The sequence below is a fragment of the Spea bombifrons genome, chromosome 6, assembly GCF_027358695.1.
Source record: "Spea bombifrons isolate aSpeBom1 chromosome 6, aSpeBom1.2.pri, whole genome shotgun sequence".
Taxonomy (NCBI): Eukaryota; Metazoa; Chordata; class Amphibia; order Anura; family Pelobatidae; genus Spea; species Spea bombifrons.
The window spans coordinates 22,313,113-22,319,112 of NC_071092.1; positions in this window are offsets into that span (position 1 = coordinate 22,313,113).

A 6,000-nucleotide genomic window follows, 5' to 3' on the forward strand; every position below is an offset into this window, starting at 1 on the left:
ACAGGAGGATATATATACCGTATTTGATCGATTATAAGACGACCCTGATTATAAGACGACCCCCAAATCTTAATATTAATTTAGGAAAAAAAGAAAAAGCCTGAATATAAGACGACCCTATAGGAAAAAAGTTTTACCAGTAAATGTTAATTCATTTAAACAATTTTTTTAATAAAAGCTATGCTTGAGAAGAATATTTTGGTTTTATTTCCTTCTATTTTCCAACCTGCCCCCCAGTTATGCACATCTGCCCCAGAAGTGCCTTATACCCCCTATATGCCACTGTGCCCCATGATATGCCTTTTAACCCTCTAAATGCCACTGTGTCCCATGATATGCCTTTTAACCCTATATGCCACTGTGCCCCATGATATGCCTTTTAACCCTGTATGACACTCTGGCACTTAGAGTGTTAAAAGGCATATTATGGGGAAGAGTGGCATATAGGGAGGTTTAAGGCATTTCAGGAGGCAGAGTGGCATTAAAGGGGTTAAAAGGCATTTCACAGAGCACTCTGCCTCCAGAAATGCCTTACACCCCCATTTAACACTCCCTCTCCCTCCTCCAAACTTACCGGTGCTTCTGAGTTGGGGGGGGGGGCGCATAACACAGGAGGGTCCAGGTCCCCTGCATCTGAGCCCCAGGTGCTTAGTCCGGGCAGCATGTACAGCTCCACGCGAATCGCGTAGAGCTCTACACGCTGCCCGGACTAAGCACTGGGGACTCAGAAGCACCGGTAAGTTGGAGGGGGGGGCATAACACAGGAGGATGCAGGTCCCCTGCATCCTCCTGTGTTATGCCCCCCTCCAACTTACCGGTGCATCTGAGTCCCCGGTGCTTAGTCCGGGCAGCGTGTAGAGTTCTACGCGATTGTATCGTGTAGAGCTCTACGCGATTGTATCGTGTAGAGCTCTACGCGATTATATCGCGTAGAACTCTACACACAGCCCGGACTAAGCACCGGGGACTCAGATGCACCGGTAAGTCGGGTCGGGGGTTAACACAAGAGGATCCAGTTCCCCTGCATCTGGGTCCCCAGTGCTTAGTCCGGGAAGCGTGTAGAGCTCTACGCGATTGTATCGCGTAGAGCTCTACACGCAGCCCGGACTAAGCACCGGGGACTCAGAAGCACCGGTAAGTTGGGGGGGGTTTAACACAGGAGGATCCGGGTCCTCTGCATCGCTGCGGGGGATCTGGATCTTAGTCTCATAATCAGACCTATTTGAGATCTGATTATAAGACGACCCTGATTATAAGACGAGGGTTATTTTTCAGAGCATTTGCTCTGGAAAAAACCTCGTCTTATAATCGAGCAAATACGGTAAGTCATTTTCTGGCTTCCATTCTTAAAGTGTTGGGGCCCATTTTAGTCCCTAATCTATCCCTGAAGGTCAACAAGGTCACCCTGGTGTATGTCAGCCACACACAATGGTACCTTGGTCCTGTCAGTAAAAGCTACCGTAACAATTATACTTCTGAAAAATTGTATTCCTACTTTCCAATGCCCCCCAAACATTTGAACTGGTCCAAATGGGACACTTTTGTTTTATGGGTGTCTCTAGGGGTGTAGTTGAGAGTTGTATTACTGTTCAGAGCCCATCAGCTCAGGATTGTTCCCCTGTGGTCAATGAGTTTGGGGTCTGCCTTTAGGTCAGGCACATGCATATGAGCCCTAAGATTATAATAGCTATCTACACAAGAATAAGGTTACATAAAAGAGATGCAGAAATGCAAGTGAAGTTATGTATGTTTGCAAAATAATTACTAGGCAAAACTATTAAGTAAACAGGGAAAAGAAAAAATGTATAATACGAGGCCTACCAAACAGGTGTAAGCATGCTGCAAAAACAGTGTATTGGCTGAACAATGTATACAAAAAACAAAAACACATTAATAAGGTAGCAGTAGTATAAACTGCTTTGTGTGTCCACTACGTAGGAGGTGAGAGTAGGTTCTCACCCTATTGAGAGTGTGCCTTGACGTGGCGCGTGAGCTTAATTATGCTTTGGCCAATTCATATAACCAAAACCTCTCATTTATATTATGTTTATATATTTGTTGCCAACTTTATCAGGATAAGAAGTGCAGACAGTTTTTGTTTTTTGTAAAACTATTAAGTAGGCTGTTCCCTTAAAAGGAGTCCCATTGAACATGTTTTCATTGTGGTGGCACGTAAAAATGGCATGTATTCTTCTATTGAGCACTTACAGTCATTCTTGGAAACTTCCATAGTTGGCTGCCCAGAGCATCTTCTTTCCTGTGCGTGTGGCTAAGATCAGGTTGGCAGGGGCTAGGTGTACTCAGAGGTGGGACAGGCCCTAGTTAGCCTTTGTAGAGGGTAAAAGTAGCCCAGGGAGTAGGTTGCCATAACCTGGATGGGAGTGGTTGGAATTTGGGTGAGGTTGGACTGAATGTTGATGTGGAGTGGACTCCTCTTCCTCACCTGAAGATTGGAGATACTAACTCAGATCCCTGTCAATGCAACACATCGCATAAAGACTCTGGGTAAAACCCTTTGTCACCCACTCCCGTAGATCCACTGTCCCCCGTCGTCCTGCGTCCGTCCGGCTCCCGGCTTGCCGCTACACTTACCTCGTGGCGAGGTCAGGAGGAAGCGTCGGCCGGGTGCTCGGCATTGCGGTCGTTACTACAGCTAGGTTTAGCCGCAGCTGCCGCGTTTTGGCAGGTAGGAGGCGCACAGGGCTGGCCCGACAATGGAGCCGAGTGGCTGCACAAATAAATTGCATTTCAGAATTTCTATGACTGGTCGGAGGATATTGTCAAGATATTGTTTAGGTGAGAGACTCATCTATTGTCACACAAACTGGGTTCATCTAATGCCAGATACTTTATGTTGGAAGATATTTATATCATAATTTGTAAGCATATCATTATTATATGTCATTCATATAAAACTATCTTGTTTTCTCAAATATCACAAATTTATTATATCTTTTTATACTGAGAACAAAGAAGTGCTTGGTGAAACTGGATGCCTTACCAGGTATGTTCCACTTAAATTTATGGCCTAGCAACTCCTGGGCGGAGGACTTTGATGAGTAAGAATAGCTTATCTCAGTGAAGGTCATACAATGTGAAATGTGAATTTCAGAGACTAGATATCTATAAAATAAAATTATATCTATACTTTGTCAGATGTGTTTATCCTCAATTATAAGAGTATCTTATAATTCTAAAATATCTCTATTTTGATGGATGGAATTCCGGAGACACAAATTCTGGACCAAGTTCACCACAAATCTTTGATAGATGGGTAAAAAATCTTTATGGCCTCTGACACAGCATCTGCCCTGTTTTTGAGTTAACGGTTTAATTATTACGGTTCATTTAGTCATTAGACAAGAGCTCCTCTTGGTGGTGAATTTTGGAAAATGTGTAGGATCTACTAAATCACATCAGTAAGATCCTCATAATGAGTAACACCCATTATTTCTTATTGGAGTGTTTTAACCAGTTGGAGTGAATTGTAGAGATACGGTTTGTCTGTAAAGAGATTATATAAATACAAAGACAGGATCATTCTCTGATAATATTGGTTTCTTTTTTAATAGGTTGCTATTGTTAACATTGCAACAGACTAGTACAGTAAGATACTTTACTTGTGTATGTTAATGTAATACTTGATAACCAATCCTTAACACATTTTATTATATGTCATGCTATATTTTTATATGATAAGTTATTTTTTCTGTTTCACACTTTTTTTTTTTTACTGCACGCAGATTATATCTTGTAGATGTCTACAAAGCCTGCCTGCAACACATTCCTCAATCTTCCCCACAACAACTGAAGCCTAAGCGAACCAACAAACTATTGGAAAACAATACACCATAATAATCTACTGATGTTTTATGTATTATTGATTTCCTGTTTCTGTTCCAGAATTGCCTATTACTCCTGTCTGTGCTGTTAGAGGGGACAAGGTCAGATATATGAGATATAGAGTTAGTGGAGCAGAAAGATAGAAAATATAACAGACATATGTACAAACAGGCATGACCAAAGAAAACCCAATATAACCCAGTATGGGCATTCATGGTGTAATGCCCATACTGGGTTATATTGGGTTTTCTTTGGTCATGCCTGTTTGTACATATGTCTGTTATATTTTCTATCTTTCTGCTCCACTAACTCTATATCTCATATATCTGACCTCGTCCCCTCTAACAGCACTTAACACTCTCTTTTACAGCCATCAAAGCACTCCTCCATCCTCCCCTCAACAATGCCCTCCCACCTCCCCTCTGTTGTCTTAAAATATAGACCTATTACAGATGCCAGTAGAGGGCACCAGTCAAAACTGGGAGGCATTAATAATTTCCACTGAAAAAACATAGATACGGCTCTGCCACACCGACACCCAAACACACACCAGTTCAGGCGCTGCCACACTGAAGCTGCTTTGTCATTAACTCCCCCTACTGTATTTTTGTCCCCTTGTGTATTGATGCCCTAGCCAAGTCCCCCTTTAGTACTCCTTAACTTTCTAATGGAAGATAATACTTATTAGGTAATATTTGCTTAAGCAGCTTGTAACAGGTTCACCAAGAGAGCTATAGTAACTCCCAGAGATCACCCACATGTATCCTCCTGTTGTCCCCGAAATCACTTCCAGCACCAGCGGGCATGCACACCTTGGAACCCTGCTTTGTGCACCCAATAAGTAGACACAACTACCTTGAATACAGCAGGAATGAACAGTTTATTCTTGTAAAACATAGACTCATATAACCACAGAACTTCATTAACATAAATCAACATTGATAAACAGGTACATGTAGACAACCCAACCTTTAATCCCCTTTAGCTACTGAATCTCCCCCCTGGCAGCCATCCTGTTAATGGGATTAGTTTACACAATGGAGTTCCTGCCTGTTTGGCAGCCAGGCTGGAGCCATCTTTGAGTACCTTGTGCCCCTGTATGACAGGTCATTCTGTCACAGCTATATTCATAAAAGCTTCTTTGTTCTCAATTATAAAGAGAACAAAGAGAAAAAAAAATCATTATATGATTAAGGAAAACAAAATGGTTCTGACTCCATTTTGTGCTCATATAAAATACACAAATATGGAATACCTGTTTTCCAGCCTAAAATATCTGACATAATACCCCCTTTAGATTATGACACAGCTAAATCCAGTTTGCTTTAGAATGATCTAAACAAACATCAGATGACATATTAACGACTTCAAATCATTGTATCCGACATGGGACTTGCAGGGGTATAATTTATGGATTGGAACACTCTTGTTCCTGTAAAATAAATCATTAATGAAAACTTTACAGTAAGAATAATTAACCATATTAGAATTATTACAATCAGCAAACCAAAAATTATTCCGCCGTTGTATGACCAATCCACATGGTGTATAATACTGGTATCTTTTTCTGTGTATTTAAAAGCGTCAACAGAAATATTATTCTTCCTGATAGACATCTGTATAGTATGGTTAGGCTTATGGTCAAGTAGATATAGGAGATCAGGATTAATGGGAATATCAAGGTTTTGAAAAGCATCAACCATTTGAACGTCCCCTTCCCAAACATCTGTACCAACAGGATACAAAGTAACCTCACCTATAGTGATACGTGAGTCCTGGGGTACCTTGATCAATGACACAGAGGATGGTAAGGCTATCACCTTTCTAGTCACTTGATCTCTCCGAAATACACTCATGTTTTTATACAGAGTACTGACCAACCATTTATCTTTCACCAAAATAGCATGTACTGGGACATTGCCACCAATTTTTGTCATAGTTACTTGACATTTTTCAGAACCATGTTTAATATATTCAATTCCACATAACGCATTGGTAGAATCATATATAAAAGGATTCCCCTCACACTGAAAATGATTGTCCTTAAATTTGACACAGTTTGTCAAAATAGGTACAGAATACCAATCTGGTACCCACGGTTGAAAAGCCAAAACAGCAGGGGTTTGGATTTTAACATGGATCTCATCCTTCCATGTT